Below are 23,675 nucleotides of genomic sequence, written 5' to 3' on the forward strand. Positions count from 1 at the left end.
CCCAGCCCACCTAACAATTACCCACAATGAGGATGGTGAAGGAGCCAGATGCACCGCTGTGGGGGAAGAGGCTGGAGGGAGGGATAAGCTAATTCCTCCCCCGTTAAGAAGGTGGTGGAGGAGGGGGTCTTTTTGGAAGATGCCCGGGCCTTCATCCCCTTACCCGATGCTTTCGGAACACAGGTTTCTTCACGTGAAGACACGGTGTCCCAGCAGGCCGTGGAGGCCCCACCTGGACCAGTGCCTCGGCCTCCCGGTCTCCGCCCCACCCCGCACATTTCCTGTGTTCTAGAGGCTCGGGCTGCCCACCTTTCGGACTCAGGGTGTTTTGCAATGGCTGTTCCCCTGCCTGAAATGCTGTTCCCTCTGCCCTTTGCTTGGCTAATTCTGACTCCCAATTTGGGTGTAAGTGTCACCACCTAAGTGACTTCATTATAGGCCTTCCCTGACCCCAGTCCAAATAAGGTCCTCATTGTAGGGTTTCTAACTGCCCAGCCCGAGGTCCCTGCTGTGAGGCTCCCAAGTCTCCATCAGGTCCATCCTCAGGGACATCCCGGGTGTGGGGATTGGCTTTGGAAACACCCCGTGTTGCTGGAAGGTGGCCATGAGCTGAGGGGTTGGGGCAGGCAGGACCTGCTATAGTCAGGCCTCTCCACCGTGGCTGCTGGCCCCACACAGACCCACCATCTGACTTCCAGCCGCCAACCGCCCACCAGCCAAAGGGCCAAGTTTTACTAACGAAGAATCTTTTCATGGACTTGGGCTGTGGAACTCGTGTCTGAGCTAATTAATTTCCAGATTCCACATGAACGCAAGAGCTGAAAATGAGCGCTTGCAGGAAGCCAGTCCCCCTTTCCCCTAAATTACAGGGGACAGCGCACAGCGGGGGCTGCTTCCTCTCCACCCACTCCCAGGCAGGCCCCCCGCGGGCTCAGGGCCACAGGGGGGTGCGGTGTGAGGCCACAGGCACCCCGGCATCCAGCCAGGACCCGCACACCCGCGCTCTTGGAACCCTGGGGATGCCCCGCCTTATGCCGAATTTCCCCCTCTGCCCACGGCAGCTCCACCCTGAACTAGACTGAGGGCTCTCTGGGGGCAGGGAACTGCCACAGACCTTACAGAAACCCACAGCCCCAGCTTTTCGGCCTGGCTGGGCTCCCTGTGATGGGAGTCCTGCATCTTGCTGTAAGATAAGGATGACACCACCGTCTCCGCCCCGGGAGGCCGTGAGGCTTGGATGAGATCATCCGTGACCACGATCATGGTGCCAGTGGCCACTCACCAGTTTTGGAAAACTGAAAGGACTGGACACAGCCCTAGGACTTCCCAAAGACCACCAGATCCTGAGAAAGCTGGAGAGACACTTTCCTTGAAGCAAACTGAGCACAGACTGGACTTCACATACATGGCAAGCGGGCAAAGTGCCTAGGCTTCGTGTCTGACCAGGCTGGGAGTCAATCCCAGTTTTCCTCGCTGACTCCGACCTCTCAAATCACCGCCCCCCCACTGCACCCCCTACTCCCCCTCAGAACAAGGTGACTACAGATCCCAACTCTCTTACCTTAGCCAAACCCTCAGGGCCAAGTGCCTTTTCAAATTTAGAATTTCTTAGATTTCAGAAAGGTCATGAGATATCTATACCAACTCTTATCTAACACCCCAGTGGGGCCAGGGGTAACACCTCGTAATCGAGCACCAATATCCCCACGGTGAAATGTGTGCACATTCACCCAAGTGATCCATAAAGACCACAACAGTCTCTCATCAATTCAGCCCAGGCGCTGCTGCCAAAACTCAGGAACGGGTTTCAGTTTCCGAGCTTGGATGCTGGAAGGTTCGGACGCCGTGGCCTGCTTGGCAGTGATCCTGGCCCCAGGGGCTGCAGCAGTGGCCACCGTGGGTCTTCCGGTGACAGTGACAAACAGAGTGGCATTTGCAGACGCAGGTGAGTGCTAGGTCCCGCCAAACCGACCCTGTCACGGTCGGGGTGCCTAAAGGGATCCAGGGGGACACAGGGTGGCAGACGTTTGGGAGGCTTCATTGGCACCAGGAGTCCAATTACCCTTGGAAGTCATCCTGTCCTTTCTGGACTCGGAGTTCTTTCCACAAAGGTCATAAGCCAGACATCGTACGGCAGTCTCCTTGCAGGAAGAGGAGGAGCTGGGGCTTCCCCCAAGGTCCCGGGGCTGAGAGAGCCCCTTCCATCCACAGCCGGGAAAGCTCAGAGCAGGCAGGCAGCTCCAGAGGAACCCAGCCCTCCCATGGCAGCAGCTCCCTCCCGCTGCCGGACCCCAGGGTACATGGGGCGGGGTGGGGGGGGGGGGCTCCTGTTTCAGAAGAGCAGACACACTAACTGAAACCAGAGAGTCACTAAAAAGGAACAGTCCATTAAAAGGGATTATGGGCAGGATCCACCCGGCTGCTCAGCGCCCCATTCATGGCCTGCAGCCTGTTTCCTTGTCTGTGGATCCTTCAGACAGGCAGGCGGGGGAGTGGGGGGGGCTCCACTTCTGAAAGAAGCCCTCATTGCTGCCACCCCCTTTGGAGCCTGGCCTCCGAGTCAGGGCACGTGCCGAGCTGGGGCCACAAGTGGGCCCATATTAAACTCCTCCCACCTGCACAACCGAGCTCTTGTTTTTCTTCTGAAGGGTGTTATTTTAGGAGGGGTTCCCATACACACTAGACTTCGCTCAAAGCCCACCGTCCCTAAGGGGCCTTTGTTTTTAGCTCAAACATTACTAATTCTGGTTCCACCACAGGGCCCAAAGTCTTCCAGGCTCCCCTCTGATTTATAAAGGGGTGTTCATTTAGAAGTCTAACGGCTGAGACAACCCAGCCCCCCCCCAAACTGCTCAGTCCCAGGCCCTCCCTGGAGCTTCGGCCCTCTCGCCAGGGGACCCCCCCCCCCCGGAGCTACAGCCTCCCGCCCCACCCTCCTGGCTCCCTCCCTCACACCCCTGAGGCACACAGTCTCCCCTTCTCTCGGTTTCCTAGAGCTTGCAGATCTTTCCAGTGGCTTCAACCAGTGGATGATGCAAACCAATGGATCCCCCAGACATGTTTGAGACAAGGGTCTTCAGGTGGCCTCTCTGAGGTCATCCCCCGAGACAGAGCACAGGCTGTGTCCTATCCTGCCCCAAACCTGCCCCGCCCCCTACCATGGCCCGGCTTCTGCCTGTCTGGGAACCAGGGCTTGAGGGGGCTGGGGGTTGCTCGGGCAGCTTTGGGTCATGTCCCTGCCACGGAGTGCCACGCAGCCCTCCTGCCTACCGCCCCGCTCTCCCCACCGTGCCCTGTCTTCATCCAAGCCTCTGCTCCCAGGTTACTGCCGCAGACACGCCTCCCCTGACTCGGGTCTCGTGTCCAGATACGGTGGCAGGAGTCACCCCCCAACATGATTGATTTGCTGATTTATGTCTGCCTTCCCTCCTGACACGTGAGTGCCGTGATGGCAGGAACTGCAGCATGCCCAGCACCCGCAGCAAAGCCCAGCACACAGTAGGTGTGCAAAAACCATTGTTGAATGAACGAACGCAAGCAAAAATGAACAGTGGTGCACGGGATCCGCGGATGAGAACAGGGGAGCATCAGGAGGCTTCTGGAGGTGGGGTGGCAGCGCTAAGCCTGGGAAGGGGCCTCCCAGACAGGATGACAGGTTGGGGAAGGGCACAGTCTGCCTCAGTTTCCCCTGTCCCCCCAGCAGAGTTAGTAACAATTGTTCCGCTTTGGACAGTAAACCATGGGGTTACCTGACACGGTGACCTCCGTCCACCTCAGGCTCACAGCATAAAGGCGAGGGAAGGACGGGGCGCAAGAGACAGTTCAGTCCAAGGGCCGAGACCCCAGGTGAGATGAAGGAGCTCCTCGGGGCCTTTCCCTAGGAGACCCTTTTAGATCCTTCTCTTTGAGACACCACCAGCCATGACGCACGGGGAGTCGGGGCAGAGGCTTCAAGAGGCATGCACTCCAGAGCACCGAGCACCTTCTCGGGGTACCCCCTGGAGTCAGCACCTGACCCCACTTGCCCCGTGGCAGCTCAGGCGGGTGCTCGCCCCCAAATCAGATGCGCTGACAAACACAGCCGTGAGCAGAGGGGTGGGCACAGGCCTGGGGGAAGGGCCCTCAGCTCCCCGAGAGCCCTTCCCATGCTGGGGGGCCAACAGGCAGCAAGTGGGCCAAACGCCGGAGCTGACGTCCCCGCGAGGAGAGGGTCCTTCTCCAGCGCTGCTGTGGCAGAGCTCAGAAAGCCTGGGGTCTCCATCTTCCTCTTCACACCCCACTGAAGCCGTCGACCATTCAAGCACAACCTTATTTTCTGCGGCTGGAGCCGTGGCCATCTCCCGCCAGAAAAACACCGTGGGCCACACCCAGTGGGCTCAGGTGCGGACGGAGACGGGAGGGGGCAAGCACCCAACTCCTGCTGTGACGAGACCCTCTTCTCGGGAGCCAGGGCTCACGGCTGCTGAGGGGCCAGGTGCAGCCAAGGGGGTCGGCAGGTCCACGTGGGACCAAGGAGCATGAGCAGGGGCTTCCAGGGGCTTGGCGGGCCCCCCACCAGCCACTGACTGCCCCCCTACTCCTCCGCCCCCCTACCACTGTCCCACCCACACACCCATCCCCTGGCCCTGCCCTGGGCTGGAAACCCATGGGACGCATGCCCTCTCTGGCCAGGCTCCAGAAGACCCATCTTCTGTCCCATTGCTTACCCTGCAATGACCGTCACTCTATCCACGTGGCCTTGGCTGTCTGGGCACAAGGAGGGCTGGAGACAGGGCTGAGGGTGGGAACCATGGTGCAGCCTCCTGGGGGACACACAAATTAACCAAGAATTATGATGGGGGAAGGAAGTGTCAACAGCGTCGTGCATGGAGCCATGTGAGCAGGGGCAGGCCCGCGTCCACCTAGAGTTCTCAACAAGATCAAAGGACACTCTGTGAGTGTGGCCTCCCAGGCAGAGGGGTGACATCTGCTTTCCCAGCAACCCAAAGGCATTCCCCATCCGGAAGCTGGGCCTGACCCCAGGTTTCTCCATCAACCCTTCAGAGAAGAAGGCATTGATGGGGGCGCCCCAGGCATCCCTGCTTGACGGAGATATGTCTGTGCATTGTCTGGAGTCACACAGGGCAGCCATGAGCCTGCCAGGCCCCAGGGGTGCTGGGGGTCAGAAGAGTGAGGCAGGAGGGGGCCTCTCCAAGGCTGGCAGGAAGAAGGGAGGCACACACCCAGGAGGCCTGGGATGGAGGCTGAGGGCAGGTGACTGTTGGGATGCACTCTGGAGGACCCAGCCCCATGGCAGGAGCAGAGGGGAGGGTACCCCAGGGGTTTGGAAGCCTCCAAAGCCTGCATCGAGTTTCTCCCCCTGCTCCTCTGGCCCCTCCCACCCACAGCTGGCCCCCATGGCCCACCTGTTCTGACTCTGGTTTTCCCCTCCCCTTCCTCCCCTTGTCCCTGCTGCCTGACGCCAGACTCTGGTCACTCTCAGCTCCAGTGCTCCCTCCGCATTGTGGCTCCAAGACGAGCTTTCCATCTGCCGGCCTGATTGAGCCCCCAACCCCATCCCAAAGCTGTGACTGGGCCCCCCACCCATGGCACCCAGGGCAAGCTTTGTGTCTCCCGAAACCCCTGGTCCACCCACCCCTGCAGCCTCACCCCTCTTGCACCGTCAGAGCCCCAAGCTCCGCACCTGTATCCACCAGCCGAAGCCTTCCTGGCCGAAGCCTTCCAAGCCACAGCCTTCCCAGCCACACTCGGTCACAGGCCGTTCCTTCCGCCCGACAGGCTCCCCCTCCCACCTCCACCTGGCAGACCCCTTTCCATCCAACCCGGATGCTTCTGCCCTCGCCTGAAAGGCAGTGCTGGGGCTGCTCTCGGCCTGGGTCACACCTCGGCTTCACGCTGGTGGCTATGACTGTCCCGTCTCCAGTCCGCAGACATCAGCCGGGCTGGGACACCCCACCCCTCCCCAGTAACTGACTTGTGTTCTCCATCCCCACGGCGGGGGTTGGCACAGACTAGCTGCTCAGTAAATATTAAATGAAGGAATTAATGAATGAGGCCCTAATGAAAAGCTAAAAATGGACCGCCCCTCCTGAGGCCTGACCTACTTTCAGAGGCTCCACCAGCTGCTCGGGGAAGCAACATTGATTCTTCTGACACGCGGCGCTGCCGCATCAATGAGCCTCTGATTGTGCCCGGCTCCAGCCCCCAGCATAGCGGGAGCTCCGGACAGGCCAGGAGTCACCCAGCAGGACAGGCCACCCCGGGCGGCTGGGCCCACGAGGACAGGAGAGAGGACCTGGCTCTTGGGGGGTCGGAGAGCCAGGCTGACTGAGGTCCTGGGGCTTTGGGGTCAGGCTGCCATTCTGGGAATGGCACGTCCTGTCACATGTCAACTCAGAGCTCCCTGGCCCCGTGGAAACTTGATTTCCCCACCTGTAAAATGGGGTGAGGTTGCTTGTAAGAACCAGATGAGGGGCGGCACGCTTTTTCTATAAAGTTCCAGATAGTAAATATTTGAGGCATCGTGGGCCAAACTGCCTCCGTCACAGACCCTTGCACCCGCTGGGGCAGGGAAGCAGCCACAGCGAGATGTGAATGACAGCATGGCTATGCTCCAGTGGAACTCTATTTATGGACACTGGATTTTGAATTTCATATAATTTTACATGTCATGAAATAGGCTTCTATTTTTTCCCCCAACCATTTAAAAACATAAAAACCATTCTTAGTTTGCAGGATGTACAAAAACGGAGTGGGCCGGATTGGGGCCACCGGTCATCGTTGGCTATCCCTGAACTAGATTCCAGAAGCACTCCTTCATGCCTTTGTTCCCAGCATTCTTGTATATTTCTGGCTGGTTGCTTCCCAAAAGAGGTGCTTGGAGATTTGATACTAAAATACTTACTTTGTTTTGTCATTTATTCAATACCTAATATTTCTTAGGTATCAAACAAATTTCAGGGCCATCTATAGATGGATTGGACTATTTGAATGGTGGTGAGCTCACCATCCTTAGGGGTGTGCAAAAAGTGGAATGACTGGAGCAGGGAAGCTGTACAGAAAATTTAGGCATTGGGTAAGGAGTGCAATAAAGTGTCCATTGAGCCTGCTTTGGGCCAGATATAAACAATTTGCAGGCCTATGCTTCAGCTAGACCTAGGCGAATGGGCCCCATCTGCTCCCTCCCTTGGCCATGAGGAACCGTCATCTGGGAGTTGAGTAAAAAATCAGTACCCACTTGCTTGGCGGCATGTGGTGCCAGGACTCTGGGAGACCTCAGACCCTAGGTGCTGCTGTCTTGGTTTGGGTTCCCTGGATGCAAGTGGCTTATTTGGGAGGGGTGATTCTAGGAAGCATGTGAAGAAGTGGGGGGGCTTGGGGGTGGACTACAGGTTGATAAAAGGTGTGTCAATGAGCAATCGCCACCATGGCCACTGCGGGCTCAGTCTGCAGGAGACCTTCAGAGAGAAGGTGGGGAACACACCTTGCTCGTCCCACAGCAGGGGCTGAGGGTACGGGGAGGGAAGCTGGGGTACCTATCCACCACTCCCTCCCCTAGCCTTTTGCTCCTGGGCTCTTAGCTCTGGCGCCATGCCTGCCCAGCGCTCTGGGGTCAGAGGAACCCTCACCAGGCGAGTGCTCGAGTAGGAAGCAGACAGCGCCTCCCGACGGGGCCATGTGCCCCAGTGTCCCCCGGGGTTGGGCCAGGGGCAAGCTGAGGGTCTAGCTCATGCCGGGTCTGGCTCCAGGCCTGCACAGGGCACCTGCTGTAAACAGAAAGCCAGACCTAGGTGCCATCCCCCACAGTCCCGTGCCTTTGAATTGCGTGGCCGTGGCTGCATGGCTTTCCTACCTGAGCTTGAGCTTCCTTGTTGCCATCCCCTCTCGGTGTTGTTGGGAGGGCTTCATCAGAAGCAGCCTCACTCTGCTCTGAGAGTGGCCATGGTTGGCTCGAGCCGATAAGCGTATCCTACCCTCTGGCTATCCAGAGTGGTCAGGGTTGGGCATGTGACCTAATTCTAGTCAATAAGAGGATATTTCGGGATGTGTTGAGTGCGACCAGAAATGACTCTCTCTCTCTCCCCCTCCCTCCCTCTCTGTCTCTCTCTCTCTGCCCTCGAGATTTAAGCGTGTGAGTTTATAGCAGGGGCGGACATGTCCCCAAGAGGGGAATGTCTGGGGCTGCTGGGGGCACAATTTGGAGCCCAAGGATGAAACTGAGTAGAGAGCCTGAGTCCAGCCGGATCTGGAGTGATAGCATTTTGAGCTGCTGGATCAAGCCTTAACTGAAGCTTCTAACTTTTCAGCGACATAAGCCAATAAATTCCCTTGATGTTGAAACCACTGGGAGTTGGGTTTTTGACCTTTGCAAAGAGTCCTATAACAAATAGAGCATCCCTTTTGGTTGCCTGAAACCCAAGGGTAGGACTGTAAAATATGGGATTCCCTGAACGGGCATGAAGAGCAAGGCCCTTCCAGGCTAGGCTAGTGGGCAGAAGAGGAGGCTGGAAAGCTCAGCTGGCCTCTCTTGCTCATCGCTGCAGCAAAATCACTCAAGACTCCAGAGCCCTGAGGCACCTGAATGACTGGCTTGGTGGCTGGCCAGGAGCCTCAGCCACAGTCCCCAGAGGCAAGGTGAGGCAGTGAGGAGGGGGGGCGCCACCCCCACGTGCAGCTTCAGGGAGCTGGCCTGCCGCTCAGCAAACACAACCCACAAAAGACACCCAGGGGCTCTATCCCTCCTTCTCGATCATTTCAGAGCTGGAGAAAACCTCCAGCGACATGATCTACGAGTATCACTTTGCAAATCCTTAGAGACCTGGGAGCCGTCCCAGCCGGGAAGCGGGGAGCAGGCAGGGCAGGGAGGTGTGGGGTTCGCTGGAGCTTAGAAATCCCAACTTTGCTTAACACCGTTAACACATGTGAGCCTCCGGAAATGCTGGCAAGGAGTTCAGGTGTGGGAATGGTGGGTTTTCGTTTTGTAACAATAATAGCAAAATAGCCACCAGAGCCCGGCCTTCAAGGTGTCATCTGCTCAGTGTGGGGGTGACCTGGTGGCCCTGAGGCCCTGGGCAAGGCCAAACAGAGAAGGAGTAAATGCCTGGAGCCAGAGGGCAGGGCCTCTTCAATGCTTGCCGTTGAAGCAGGTGACCCACCTGTGGGAAAGGGGTGGCAGGTGTCAAATGAGGCAGGCGGCACCAGGGTGACTTTTTTTTAATAACCCCGGAGTCGCCAATATTAGACCCATTTTACAAAGGGATAAACTGAAGCCTGAGAGGCAGGATGACTTGCCCAAGGTCACTCAGACCCTTTGAACCAGAATGGGATTTGAACCCTGCTCTAAGCACCCAGAGCTGCACAAACCGAGCCCTACTTTCTCCCTCAGATATCCACCTGTCCTCCCCAAACCTGCTCCGGCTCCCCCTACCTCCACCGCCACCTACCCAGCCCCTCCCCAGTCATCAGCTGAATCCCGTCATGGACCCAGCACCCAGGAGAGGTAAGGGACCATGGACCCAGCGCCAAGGAGAGGTAGGGGACCATGGACATCTGGTGGGGACGGTGAGACATGCAAAAGGGATGGGAGGGTCCAGGGCACTCTTTGGAGCCAGGGGACCCACTGGGCAGAAGGGGGTTAAGGCTTCCTGCCACCATGCACGGGACCCGAGAGCTACCCTGTGGGACCCTGCCGGGGCCATCTTCTGAAACCCAAGCAGTAATGCGGGACCCCGAGTCACACTGGAATTCTTGATTGTGTCCCTCGTGCCCCCCTTCTGCCCCCAACACCCACACTCAGCTGTGGTCCGAAAGCCACTCACTGAGAGAGAAGCAGAGAGTGGGCACCTCCCCTTGACCCCATCTCCCCCTGCCCTCCCCTGGCACCCCACCACCTCCCCCCTCCCCCCGAGCTCCCCAGCTCTCAGCATCGGAGCGGCTGGAGGGCGACAGGGCCCTGGGCATGGTGGCAGGGAGAGAAGTGTCGGAGGGTGTCTGGTGGCCCGCGGAGCAGCCATCTGCTCTCTGCTCGAGCCGCCGGGCTGTGGAGAGGAGCGTGAGCCGGGGGGAGCTGCTGGGGGCACAGCCAGGGACACATCCGGAAACCGGAGCAGGGGCCACCCCGCACTGAGCCAATGGGCCTGCGGACCCGGCATGGGGGAGGGAAGAAGGGCAGCTCATCATCGCCTTTTATGTCATTTCAGAAAAGTACACGAACAAAGAGCGCACAGCTGTGCACCCGCCACACAGAAATGACAATCACTAGCATTTTGTTCCAATTGTTTTAACTCTTTCCCTTTTCTAATGTAAAATATAGAAACATTATAGATAATAATGGAGTCCTCTGTGTGCCCTCAGGGTGGGGTGGGGACCATCCAGGACTCATATGTTTCTTGTCATCAACACCCCCCCCCTTCAAGGGAGGCAACCAAGCACTTCCGGGGTGCACAGTGTGCCCGGAGCTGGTCCAGGGGTCGGCCGCCATGAGACCTTTGCCCTTCATGACGATGCGGCAAGTGGCGACACTTGTCGCTGCTTCGTGGCGAGGGCAACCTACCTGCCACCACGTGGGATGTGACTGCAAGCTCTAGGAAGGTGTGTTACCCAAGGCAGGGCATGTAGGGTGGTTCTCTTGGCACCTTGGCAGTAACATCACCAGGACTCAGAAACTTCCGTCCATCTGCTCTCCCAGACTTGACCTGTTGCCCTGGCTGCCATATGCCTCAGGGTGGCCCTTGGTGCCCTGCATCACCCGCATGCACAGTGCATCTTCAGAGAGAAGAGGAGCTCTCTCTGCTGTGAGTCTCTTTGATGGGCTTCCCCACAGCCTTCCAGCACACACTTCCCCCCGCCTCTTCTTCCTCCACCTGCCCCAGTGGCCTCGGGCACCCCTTCCTGAGTCATGAGAGCGGTGGGGCTGCTGTGATTGGCTTGGTGGCTGCATGTAGGAAGCTGGGTGACCAGCACAGACGGGAACTCTGTTGGCAAAGAAGAGGGGCAGGCAAGGGATGAGAGGAAGGGTGTGGGGTGGACAACACCCAACCAGTGTTGGTCACCCTTGCCAGTGAACAGTAGTCAGTGGGGGGCAGAAACAGGAATGAAGTCAGATCATTCACACACACCCCAAGCCATGCCCTTGCACCACACTGCACACATTACCTGCACCACCTCTACCACCTGCCATGCCCCTAAACCACCAAACTGCCCTCCTCCTACACCCCCTGTACAACTCCCCCACTGCACCACTTAGCCCACAGGTCCACCTTCACCACTGCATTCTTCACAGGGCTACATGGCTGCACTATCTGCACCCCTGCACCTTGCAAGATGAGGGGGCCAGGAGTGTAGAACCGTGTCTGCGGGTAGGCTCTGATGTGCATGGGTAAAGTCAGGAATCAGATCCTGGAGCAAAGGCCCCCCACGGGCCAGCTTCAGAGAGTGGAAGAGAAGTCAGGACCAGAGCCAGATGGAATGACCAGTGGATGGGGACAAAGCCAGCTTCATCACTCCCCACTGTGGGTCCACATCCTCTGGGCACTCTTTGACTGGGCATTTGAGAGGGAAATAAGGGTGTGCTGGGATGAGGAGCTGTATCCATTAGAATTAGGTTTAGTAGCAAAGCAGAAAGCACTAAATAACTTAGAATTAAACACACAAGGACGTATTGTCTCAAGTAAAAGAAAATGAGAAGTTGGCTCTGCAGAGGTAGTGGGGCTGTTCCACAATGTCATCAAGGATCTAGGCTCCTTTTATCCATTTCTCTTTTCCTACACCCTTAGCATGTAACTTCCATCTTATAAGTCACCTCCTGGTCTAAGAAAGCTCCTGAAGCGCCAGCCATCGTGTCTTAATCCCGGGTAACAGGAAAGAGGAAAGGGGAATACAAAAGGAGGTTTTGCCCAGCTGTCTGAATCCCTTCTGAGAAGTCATGATAAGCACTTCCATTTCCAGCCAAAATGGAGAAAGTGCTATCAGATTTACCCTCTGATCTTAAACTAGACACACACACATACGCACATGCATACTAATGAAACTATGGTTTTCAGACACTGGATAAAAGGCAGCCCAGGACAGTGAGACCTGAGAAAAGGTAAACACATGAGGTGAACCCTACAACTGTCCCTGGAGAGAGTTTCTAGTCTACATTCCAGAGAAGAAAAACCCAAACAAAACTCAGAACTCTCTCTAAGTTGGAACCCAGAGTTCAGAGACTCTAAGACATCTATAATTCGCAGTGTAGAACACCAGAGAAAGGAGAGCTACACAGAGAGAAAGAGCTTCAGAGGTCTGCAGAGGGTTCTCCTCCAGTCTTTACTGATCAATACTGATTAGTAAGTACTGATTAGTGCATGAGCGTGAGAAAACCACAAGGCTGAGGGAGGGGCAATAGAAAGAAAGAGGCAGAACCATCCTCTGGGGTCATACAGGAATAAGAATTGTTCATCTTCCCAGGAGCCAGAGTGGCAAGACCTCATAACAATAGGGCATTGAGTAGAGTCCTCAGAAGGCTATTGCCTCTATAGTGGGGTCAAATTTGCCCTAAAGGCTGACCTAGATCTGCTTACAAAGCTGAAAAGCAAGGCTTGAAAGGATCAAACCGTCTCCAAGTAACTTAACTGCATCTCAGAGCAAAGCCAAAAATATTTAAAGGAACATGAAAAACTTTAGCACCTAACAAAGAAAAATTGCAATGCCTGGCATCCAATCAAAAATTACCAGGAATTAGGGGCACCTGGGTGACTCAGTCAGTTAAGCATCTGCCTTCGGCTCAGGTCATGATCCCAGAGTCCTGGGATTGAACCCCATGTCGGGCTCCCTGCTCAGTGGGAAACCTGCTTCTCCCTCTCCTCCCCACTTGTGCTTTCTCTCGCTATCTCTGTCTCTCTCTCTCTCAAATAAATAAATAAAATCTTTTTAAAAAAATTACCAGGAATGCAAAAGGAAAATGTGACCCATAAGAAGAAGAAAAATAAATCAATAGAAACAGATCCAGAAATGACCAGATGATAGAATGAGGAAAATAGATGGTAAAACAGGTACATGTCCAAGAAGGCAGAGAAAATCATGAGCATAAAGAAGGGAAAAATAGAGTATGTTTTAAAAGACCCAAATTGAACTTCTGGAGTTAAAAAATACAATGTGTGAGATTTAAAAAAATACACAAATGGAATTTAACAACAGATTAAACACTTTAAAAGGAAAAAATTAGTGAACTTGAAGGCATGGCAATAGAAATCTTCCAAAATGAAACATAGAGAAGAAAATGAGTGGGAAGAAAACTGGATGGAGGATCATTGAGCTGTCGGACAACATCAACTGGCCTAATATATGTGTAATTGGAGCCCCAGGGAAGAAAAAGGAGAGAGGACAGAAAAACTATTTGAAGAAATAACGACCACAACTTTTTCCAAATTTGATGAAAATTATAAAACTACAGATCCACGAATTTCAATGAGTCCCTCACAGGGGGGAGAAAGGAAGAAAACTATGCCAGGCCATTATTATAATCAAACTGCTGAAAACCCACAGAAGAAAATGAATTCTCATTATGTACAGAGATACAAAGATAAGAATGACAACAGACTTCTTTCTGGAAACAATCCAAGCCAAAAGATACATGAAGTGGTGTATTTTTTTGAAAGAAAAAAAGCTGTCAACATACAACTTAATACCAAGTACATGGAGGTAAAATAAAAACTTTTCTAGACCCTAAAAATTTAGAGGAAATTCATCACCAGGGGACCAGCTCATAATGCTAAAGGGAGTCCTTCGAAGCAGAAGAAAATGAAAACAGAAGGAATCTGGATCTACACCAAGGAATGAAGAGCCCAGAAATGGTGATTATGTGGGTAAATATAAAACATTTTCCCTCTTGTTTTTTAAGATCTCTTTACAGGATACTTTACTGTTTAAAGGAGAAATAACAACAACGTATTGTGGAACTTACAACATATGCAGAAGTAAAATGTACAACAAAATAACCCAAAGTCATAAATGGGAAGAAATGGAAGTATATTGTGGTAATGTTCTTATATAATTCATGAAAGTAATATGGTATTATTTAAAGGTAGAGTCTGATAAATTAAAAATGTATACTGTAAACTCTAAACCACTAAACAGCAACAACTCATACCCGTGCACAACCAAGGCAGCAGAGCTCATAAGCCAATAACAGGATAAAATGGAATAATAAATATTCTTCAATTGATCAAAAATATAGTCAGAAAAGTAGGAAAAAGGGAACTAAGAACAGATGGGCCCAATAGAAAATAACTATTAAGATAATAGATTTAAACCACTGTAATAGGGGCGCCTGGGTGGCTCAGTTGTTGGGCGTCTGCCTTCGGCTCAGGTCATGATCCCGGGGTCCTGGGATTGAGCCCCGCATCGGGCTCCCTGCTCCACGGGAAGCCTGCTTCTCCCTCTCCCGCTCCCCCTGCTTGTGTTCCCTCTCTCGCTGTGTCTCTCTCTGGCAAATAAATAAATAAATTTTTAAAAAAAAATAAATAAAAATAAACAACTGTAATAATAATATACTAAATATAAATTGTTTAAGTTGACTGATTAAAAAGCAGAGATTGTCAGATAGGATGAAGAAGCACGACCCAATTGTACAGTGTCTACACTGTACAAGGGGGGCTCCACTTCCCCCTTCTAAAATAAATAAATAAGACTTAACCACAATAAATACAAAGGCACAGTTGGAGGAACAGTAAAAATGAAGAAAGAGATATACTATATTGGCACTATTCAAAAAAAGCTGGAGTGGCTATATTATTATACAAAGTAGATTTAAGAGAAAAAGAATGTTACCAGGAATAAAGGGGGTCATCTCATAATCATAAACAGTTCAATTCTTCCTTAAGAGTTCCTAACAACCTTAAATGTTTATGCACCTAATAAAAGAACTTCAAAATGCATGATGCAAAAATTGTAGCACTGCAAAGGGAAATAAACAAATCCACAGTTATTAAATGGAGATTTCAACACTATTCTCTCAATAATTGATAGAAGCAGACAAAAAATCAGTAAGGATATAGAAGATCTGAACAACACTACCAATGAACTTGACATTTGTAGAATACTCTACTCAACAATGGCAGAATACATTCCTTTTAAGACACGTAAAACGTTTACCAAAATAAAATATATTGTGGGCAATCACCAAGTCTCAATAAGTTTCAAAAGACCGAAATCCTATAAAGTATATTCTTCTATCACAATGGAATTAAATTAGAAATCCATAGCAGACAGATGTCTAGAAAAATCACCAAACATTTGGACACTAAACAACACACTCCTAAGTAAACCATGGGTCAAAGAAGAAATCACAGCGGAAATTAGAAAATACTTCAAGCTGAATACAGTGAAAACACAGCCTATAAATATGTGTGGGATGAAGTTATCAGTGGTTGGAGGAAATGTTATAGCACTAAATGCTTCTTATATTATAAAAGAGGAAAGGTCTCAATGACCTCCGTTTTCATCTTAAGGAACTAGAGAAAAGAAGGGAAAAACCCAAAGGGAGCAGGAGAAAGGAAGTTATAAAGAGCAGAAATCAATGAAATAGAAAACACTAAAACAATAGAAAAATCACTGAAACCAAAAGATGATTCTTTAAGAAGTCAATAAAATTGATAAACCTCCAACCAGACTGATCAGGAAAAAGAAGAGAGAGGGAAAAAAAAATACATTACCAGTATCAGGGACAGCAGAGGGGACATCACCGTGGATCCTACAGACATTGAAAAGCTAACAAGTGAATATTTTGAACAACTTTACGCCAAGAAATTCAACAACTTAGGTGAACTGGACAAATTTTCTGGAGGATATAATCTATTAAAGCTATTTCAAGAATAAATAGATATCTGCATAGCCCCTTGTCCATTAAATAAGTTGCATATGTAGTTAGAAACCTTCCGTAAAGAGGGACACCTCAGTGGTGCAGTCGGTTGGGTGTGTCTGACTCTTGGTTTCAGCTTAGGTCGTGATCTCAGAGTCCTGGGATCGAGCCCCATCCCCCATTGGGCTCCGCTTCCCCCTTCTAAAATAAATAAATAAGACTTAAAAAAAAAAAAACCTTCTATTAAGAATATTCTAGACTCATCTTGCTTCTACCAAATTCTACCAAACACTTAAGGAAGAAATAATACCCATTCTAAAGAAACTCTTTCAAAAAATGGAAGAAAAGGGAACCTTCCAGCTCATCTTTTGAGGCCAGCATTACCCTGATACTGAAACCGTACAGCAACATTATAGAAGAGACTACAGACCAATACTCCTCCTGAACATACACAAAAAATTCTTAACAAAATATCTGCAAATTATCTCTGACAAAATATAAAAAGAATGCCATCATGTCACAGTGAGGTTTATCCCAGCAATATGAGATTGGTTTCACATTTGAATATCAATCAGTGTGATTCAGCATATTAACAGCCAAAAAAGAAAAGAAACAAAACATATGATCATCTCAATAGATGCAGTTGTTTGTTTTTTTTACAAAATTCAGTTTCCATTCCTAATAAAGGCACAGTAAATTAAGAACAGAAAGGAACTTTCTTAATCTGACAAAGGGCCTCTAAGAAAAACTTTATAGGAAGTTACACTTAAAGGTGAAAGATTCAATGCTTGGCCCCTAAGGCACATAACAAGGTAAGGACGTCTCTCCACTCCTATTCAGCATTGCAGTGGAGGTCCTAGACAATGCAACAAGGCAAGAAAGCAAAACAAAACAAAATGAAAGTTATATAGCTGGTAAAGAAAAAAGAAAAACTGTTCTTCCACGCAGAGGGCATAGTCATCTCTGTAAAAACTTCTAAGGAACTTACAAAAAGGCTAATAAAATGAATGTGTGACAGAGCCTGGGTGGCTCAGTTGGTGAAGCATCTGCCTTTGGCTTAGGTCATGATCCCAGGGTCCTGGGATCGAGCCCACATCGGGGCTTCTCCCTCTCCCTCTGCCTGCCACTCCCCTTGCTTGTGTGCTCTCTCTCTCTGTCAAATAAATAAATAAAATCTTTAAAAAAAAAATAGAATGAATGTGTGAGATTAGCAAGATTGCTAGACACAAGATCACTGTATTTCTATATACTAGCAACAGACAGTTGGTTAGGAAAGAGTCCCTGCCACAATTAACACAAATGATCAAAGAAAAAAAAATTGATAAAGTAGATTTTATTTATTTATTTTTAAAGATTTTTATTTATTTATTCATGAGAGACAGAGAGAGAGAGAGGCAGAGGGAGAAGCAGGCTCCCAAGGAGCAGAGAGCCCGATGCGGGACTCGATCCCGGGACCCTGGGATCATGACCTGAGCCGAAGGCAGACGCTTAACCATCTGAGCCACCCAGGTGCCCGATAAAGTAGATTTTAAACTTAAAATTTTAAACTTTTCTCTTTGAAAGACACTTTTAAGAGAGTTAAAAGGCAAGCAGAAGACTGGGAAAGAAAACTTATAAAGCAGGTATCTGACAAAGAACTCGTGTCCAGAATATAAAGAGAACACTTACAACTGAGTAATAACACAAAAAATCCAGCTGAGAAACAGGTGAAAGATTTGAAACGGGGGAAAGACTTTACTAAAGTAGATTCTTAACATCATCAGTCATTAGGAAAACGAGAATGGAAACCACAAAGAGATATCACTACACACCTATTATGAGTGGCTAAAATTAAAAAGATTGACCATACCAAGTGTTGACAAGGATATGGAACAACTGGGTCTCTCATGCTTCACTAACGGGAACGTAAAATGGTACGATCCCTTTGCAAACAGCGTGGCCACTTCTAATAAGTTAGAGATACACCTACCATAGGATCAAGCCATTCCACTCGGACAAATTAAAGCAATATGTCTACACAAAGACTCGGACACAAATGTTCATAGCAGCTTCGCTTATCATAACCAAAGAGTGGGAAAACCCAAATGTCCATGAATAGGTGAATGGATAAACAAATCAGAGCATATTCTGGACTATGGCTCAATCATAGAAAGGAGTCAACTATCATGTTGAGTGGAAGAAGCCGCCGCACTCCCGAAAGAGAGAGAGAAAGAAACATGATTCCACTGATAGAAAACTGTAGAAAATGCAACTTAACCTACACTGGTAGAAAGCAGATCGGAGGTTGCCTGAGGACGGGGTAAAGTGACAGGTGGTTTTCAAAGAGGCTTAAGGAAGCATTTGAGGTTGATGGAAACATTCTCAATCTTGATTGTGGTGATGGTTTCACGAGTGTACGCGTATGTCAAAACTTATCGAATTGTGCACATCGCATAAATTGAGCCTTTACAGTACATTCTTGTGCCTCAATAAAGCTGTACAAAACAGCAAAAGGGATCCCTCTCGACGACTTCTTCCACACAGTTCCCAGGACTCAGTCACGCTGGGGACGCTGGGGAAGGTCAGCACTGGGCTATGCCTTGCTGCCAGCCTGCACCTGTTAAGGGGAGGGGGCAGCACACACGGGACACGCCGCATTCCTCCAAGAGAGCTGTCTCAGGGCTAGCACCCCCTGGGGACTGAGCACGGGGTCCCGGGGGTGCAGACCAGAGTCTGGGAGCCTGTGTGGCCCCTGCCCTCCAGCCCAGCAAGGACTGAATTCAGATTTGCCCCCTTTGTTTCCAGAGCCAGCACTCTCTCTGCCCTTCCCCCAGCGCCCCCCCGCCCAGGGGTGCTTGTTTGGCCAGAGACAGGCAGGAAGTGACAGAGTACAAGAGTAGATGTCGAGACGGCAGACGGCCCTGAGTCCTGTCCTCAAGTCTGGGCGAGGCCACCTGGAGGAGGAGCAGGGTCCAGGGCCGGGTCCCAGAGGGGCAGTTCCACCAGTAAAAGCCCCCAAGCCCCTCAGGAGTGTACTCAGGTCCTGGCTGAACCCTGGAACTGGCCATCTTAAAAAATACCAGCCTGACCTCCCTCCCAGCCAAACGCTTCCACAGGTGAAGCCCTCCCTGATTTGGTCCCCCTTGTGCTGGAGCCCCTCACTACGTCTCAATTGAACTTTTGCCTTGAACCATCAAATGTTCTTTATCCTGCCTGGGGTGACCAGCTTATCCTGGTTTGCCCAGGATTGTCCCATTTTAAAGCTGAAAACCCCCTGTCCTGGGACCCTGTCAGTCTCAGGAAAACTGGGTCAGTCACCCTACTGGCCACGCCACAGTCACGGGCCCCACTGGCCCCTGAGGGGCACCCCGGGCTCAGGGACCTCGGCTCTGGCATCACTCTGCCGGCACTCTCGGGTGGGGGGATTTGGCTGTGTCCTCCCTGAGCCTGACCCCCTCGAGGTGGACGCTCAGTTCTGGCCCCTCCCACACAGGGACTGTCTATGTCTCCATCGCGTCACCTCCAGGCTCCTCCTCTTGGCTGGCCCTGTTTCTGGTCAAGTGAGGCCACTGGCTGTGGGCAAAGAGCTCAGACATTGTGGCAGACAAATCTGGGTTCAAATCCCAGCCTCTACTTCCTGAGCACAATCGCCTAATCCCCATGCCTCAGTTTCCCCCTCACAGGGGGCTGCGACTCCCTTCCTCACAGGGCTGCTGGAAGGATCAGCGATCAGCGACAGAGGACACAGGTGGTAGCGGCTCAGTGCACTTTTCTTTCTGGTCCCTTGCTTTTTAGGTGGGAAAGCCAGAGTGGGTCCACCGCCCTGGTTTGGGGGTCACCAGGGCAGAGCCCAGGGAAGAGGAGCTTGAGAGGCCTGAGGGTCCGGCCGCCCCAACCTCCCGCCCTCCACCTCGGCCAGAGCGCTGTCCCTGCCCGCTGCGCGACTTAAAGTTGGCTGCGGCCACGGCTCAGAGCAGCCTCTGGATCTCTTGAAGGCATGGGAACCAGCTGGAACGCAGAGGAATCAGCAGAAATAATTTTCCTGCCCAGTGGAGTGGGGAAAATTGGTGGCCACCTCTGTCGCCCAGGCTTCAAGGAGAGCAGCTGGCTCAGCCCCGCTGCGGCCTCGCTCCCTGTGTGTGGAGCTCTGTGCCTGGCACGGAGGGTGCACCCCAGCCCTGGGGTGCCCCGGTTATTTGGCCCCGGCACCAAGACTGCAAACTCCGGGACAGGGCTGTGTCCCTTGGCTCACGGTGAAGAGTTTCCGAACCGTCAGGTGAGAAGACAGGAGGGTGGCAGGTTCCCATTCTGCAGATGAAGACACAGAGCTCAGAGAGGGACATTGGTGGTAGATGCGGCCAGAGCCAGATGCCTGATCCCTGGCCATTTGGACATCTCGGGGAATTATAGGCCCCCTGTGTGCTGACTGGCACTGTCCTGGGGGACAGCCACGGGGGGGCATCCACGACCAACCACCGTCTGGACGATTCAGAGTGACTGCAAGTTGCACTGATGAAATCCGGCGTGTCCTGAGGGCCAGGAAATGGCAGTCTGGGCAGAGGGGCCTCGTACAGACCCTTCTCCCTTGGGCACACCCTTCCATTCCAGGGGCCCAGAGCCCATTCCCATGAGCCTCTATTTTACTGGAGTATTGCCTCCTGGTCTGAGCAGGGACGAGAGGAAGAGAGGCTGAGTGGGCATGCCTGGGGGTCATTGGGGTGGAGGGTAGTCTGGAAGGGACATGACGGGGCAGAAGGGCCTCAGCATCTGTCAAGAGTAGAGACATGTCAGAGACTCAGGGAAGCCCATGGAAGGCCTTGAGTACCAGATGGGAGGTATCAGGGAGTAGGCAACGAGGTTCTCCATCACAAGGAGGCTCATCCTCCAGCATTCATTCGTTCCTTCATTCATTCAGCTAACATCTGTCTCGACTTCAGGTGCCTCAGCTCTGGGTGATGGGTCCCGGCAGGTTTTGGGGAGGCATGTGGAGCCAGGGCCAGCCCCACCTGCAGGGCCCACTATGTGGCGGAGAAGGAAAGTGTTGGGCGGTGACACCCACTTCACCGTGGGGAGGGGGATCAGGGCTCTGTGGTGAGCCCTTACTTCAGGGCTTTGACTCCCCTATTTCTCTATTAGCAAAATGGGGACCCTTTTGTCCTTTTATTTCTGTCTTAGGTTGTCATCCAGAAGCTGACACTGAGTCCTCGATTTTTCCGAAAGTGCTCCCAGGAGAAACAGGTGAGGGATGGGGGGCAGCAGGATGGGGCAGGGGTCATGTGGGAGAAGTCCAGCCCTGGTCCTGCAGGGGGTCCTGGAGCGTAAGTTATAGCATCTTCGGGGGGCGTGGAGTGAATTGGCTCCTCAACTACCCGGGGTCTCCTGAGCTCATGTGCCTAGAACCTTCTCCAACTCCAGCCTGAGGGAGGCGGCAGGGAAAGGAAGGCTGAGGCCTGGTCAGCAGGACTGGCCAGCTTTGGAGTCCGAGGGGCTGGGAGGGGTGTCTGCGGGAGCCTCGTTCTCAGTGACCCCTACCTGCTGCCTTCCCTCCTCCACTCAGCCACTGGGACCAGAAGCCTGGGGTCGTTGGGCCAGCCTCCTCTGATTCTCCCTCCCTCCATCGATTCTGTGATCATTAGTTCACTCTCCCCCCAACCCGCCTCCCCCATGTAGGAGCTCAGTCTCCAGCTGGGGAGATCGGTGTACACACCTAAACAAATACGTCAGATAACACTGGAGAGTAGTTAGAACAGTGAAGAAAATAAAACCGGGGAATGGGATTGAGAGATGGGGGTGGGGATTGTGGCCAGGGTGATCAACAGAAGCCCAAATGAGGGCAGGAAGCCATGTGGACAAGAGACCTACAAGCCCCAAGGTATGGTTTTTATAGGCCAGCCACTTTTATCCCTTCCTCCCACCTGCAGCTAAAACCACACCTCCTCCAGGAAGCCTGCCTGACTGCTGCCAGTGCTCTAGGCTCTGGCTGGCTGCACAGGCTGCAGAGGCCTCTACAGACCAGCCCATCGGGCAAGGATCTTCAGGTTGCGCCCCTGGGTGTTCTCAGAGACACCTGGAGGTGGGTCTGGTGGGAGACAAAACGTGAATGGGGGTGACCACCAGACCAGATTGACAAGGGTATTCAAATCCCAGCTCAGTCCCTATTTGCTAAAGTGGCCTCAGGCAGGGGATTTTGCCTCTCTGAGCCTCAGTTTCCTCATCTGCCAAAGGAGGCTAGTGCCACCTCCCCCACGAGGGCTTTACAGGGATTAACTGAGACCCCCAGCCTGAGCTGGCTTCCTTCTCTCCTTCCCCTCACTGTGAACTGGGGGAGAGGAGGGAAGAGAGGGCTGGCAGGGTGCGGACGGAGGCAGAGGCGGGGCAGTGTGCGGGAGGGGCTCTCCTGGGCCCTCCCAGGCGGGCCCAAGCTCAAGTGTGCAAGCTGCCTGAGCTGAGGCTGGGCCGCCCCCACCCCTCCCTGCCCCTCCTCCGCCTCCCCAGCCATCTGCAGCATTCGCAGCAGCCGAGCCAGGGCGGGTGGCGAGTGGCGAACGTTCTGGCACCATCTGAACAGGACCAGTGTCTGGGGAGGAAATGTGGTAGAGCCCTGCGTGTACACTCCATCCACATTCCACCGTGACTGTTGTCCCCTTGGAGCCCGGGGAGGGCAGGGACTTTAGGGCTGGCAGGTGGGGGATTAGCAGGCTGGGCTCCACTCGTCTGTACGGCCTGAATGGTCAGGATCTAAGAGGGCAGGAGTGGGGATCACAGAGCCGGCCCCCACTCATGATGGGGAGACCAAGGCCCCAAACAAAGACCCCAGTCCCACAGAGAGCCTGAAGCAGGGACTCAGCCCACTCCAAACTGCCACCTGTCCTTTTGTCCTGACCCTCTGAGCCCAGAGGCAAAAGGGCATCCCTGATGTCCTGGCGGTTTGGAAAGCTCCCTGAACCTCCCTTCCCCTGTGTGTTATCCAAAAATGTCCCTGGGGCCTGAGGCAGAGGAGAGGGGGCTTTGCCTAGAAACCAAAGCCTCCAGTGGCTCTTGGCTGTCCCGTCTCCTTTACTTTCCTGTCTCCTGTGGATTGTTTTCCTTGCTTCCCTTGCTGCCAGCTCCTTTTCTCAGCGCTGTCCTGTGCCTGAATGTAGCAACCTACTCCCCTAATTAACTGAGTGGAGTAGAAACTGCGAAGTATATGACATATAAAATACAAGACTGACGGTGGTGATGGTTGCACAACAATGTGAGTGTGCTTCATGCCACTGAACTGTGCACTTAAAGGCAGTTATAATGGTAAAATATTATGTTATGTGTTTTTTACCACAATGAAAAAATACATAAAGTATTAATTGGCAGCATGTGCTTGGGAATGATATAAACATGTGTAAACTATGAGCCCATAGGTCCTGAGGGAGGACAGGAGTAAAGTGCACATGCTTTGTAACCTCTCTTTCCAACACGCAGGATCCTTTCTGCCCCCGCTCGCCCTCCCCCCACCCCCCGGGACGTCTTCCTGGGTTCATAGGCTAGCTGCTGCTGGGCTGGCTGGGCTGGCAGATTAGTCCCAGGGAGCTCTGATGTCCTCAGAACTGAGGCTGGTGCTTGGGCCGTCAGAATCACCCTGTCCCAACGTCTCAGGTGGGGAGAGTGAGTGGTTCATCCCACACCCTGATTTCTCAGGGCCAGGACTGGGCGAGCGTGGGGCTCTGCTGGGGGCAGGGAAGGAGGTGCTCCACCTGGAGGTTCCCGGAGCGACACTGACCCTCCAGAGGCTACGTCTCCCTTCTGAGAGCTCAGGAAGTAAGGAAGCTCCTCCCCCATCACTTGGCTACCCTGGCCCAGGTGTCTGGATTCGGCTGAGAAG

The sequence above is a fragment of the Neomonachus schauinslandi genome, chromosome 9 (genome assembly GCF_002201575.2).
Source record: "Neomonachus schauinslandi chromosome 9, ASM220157v2, whole genome shotgun sequence".
Lineage (NCBI taxonomy): Eukaryota > Metazoa > Chordata > Mammalia > Carnivora > Phocidae > Neomonachus > Neomonachus schauinslandi.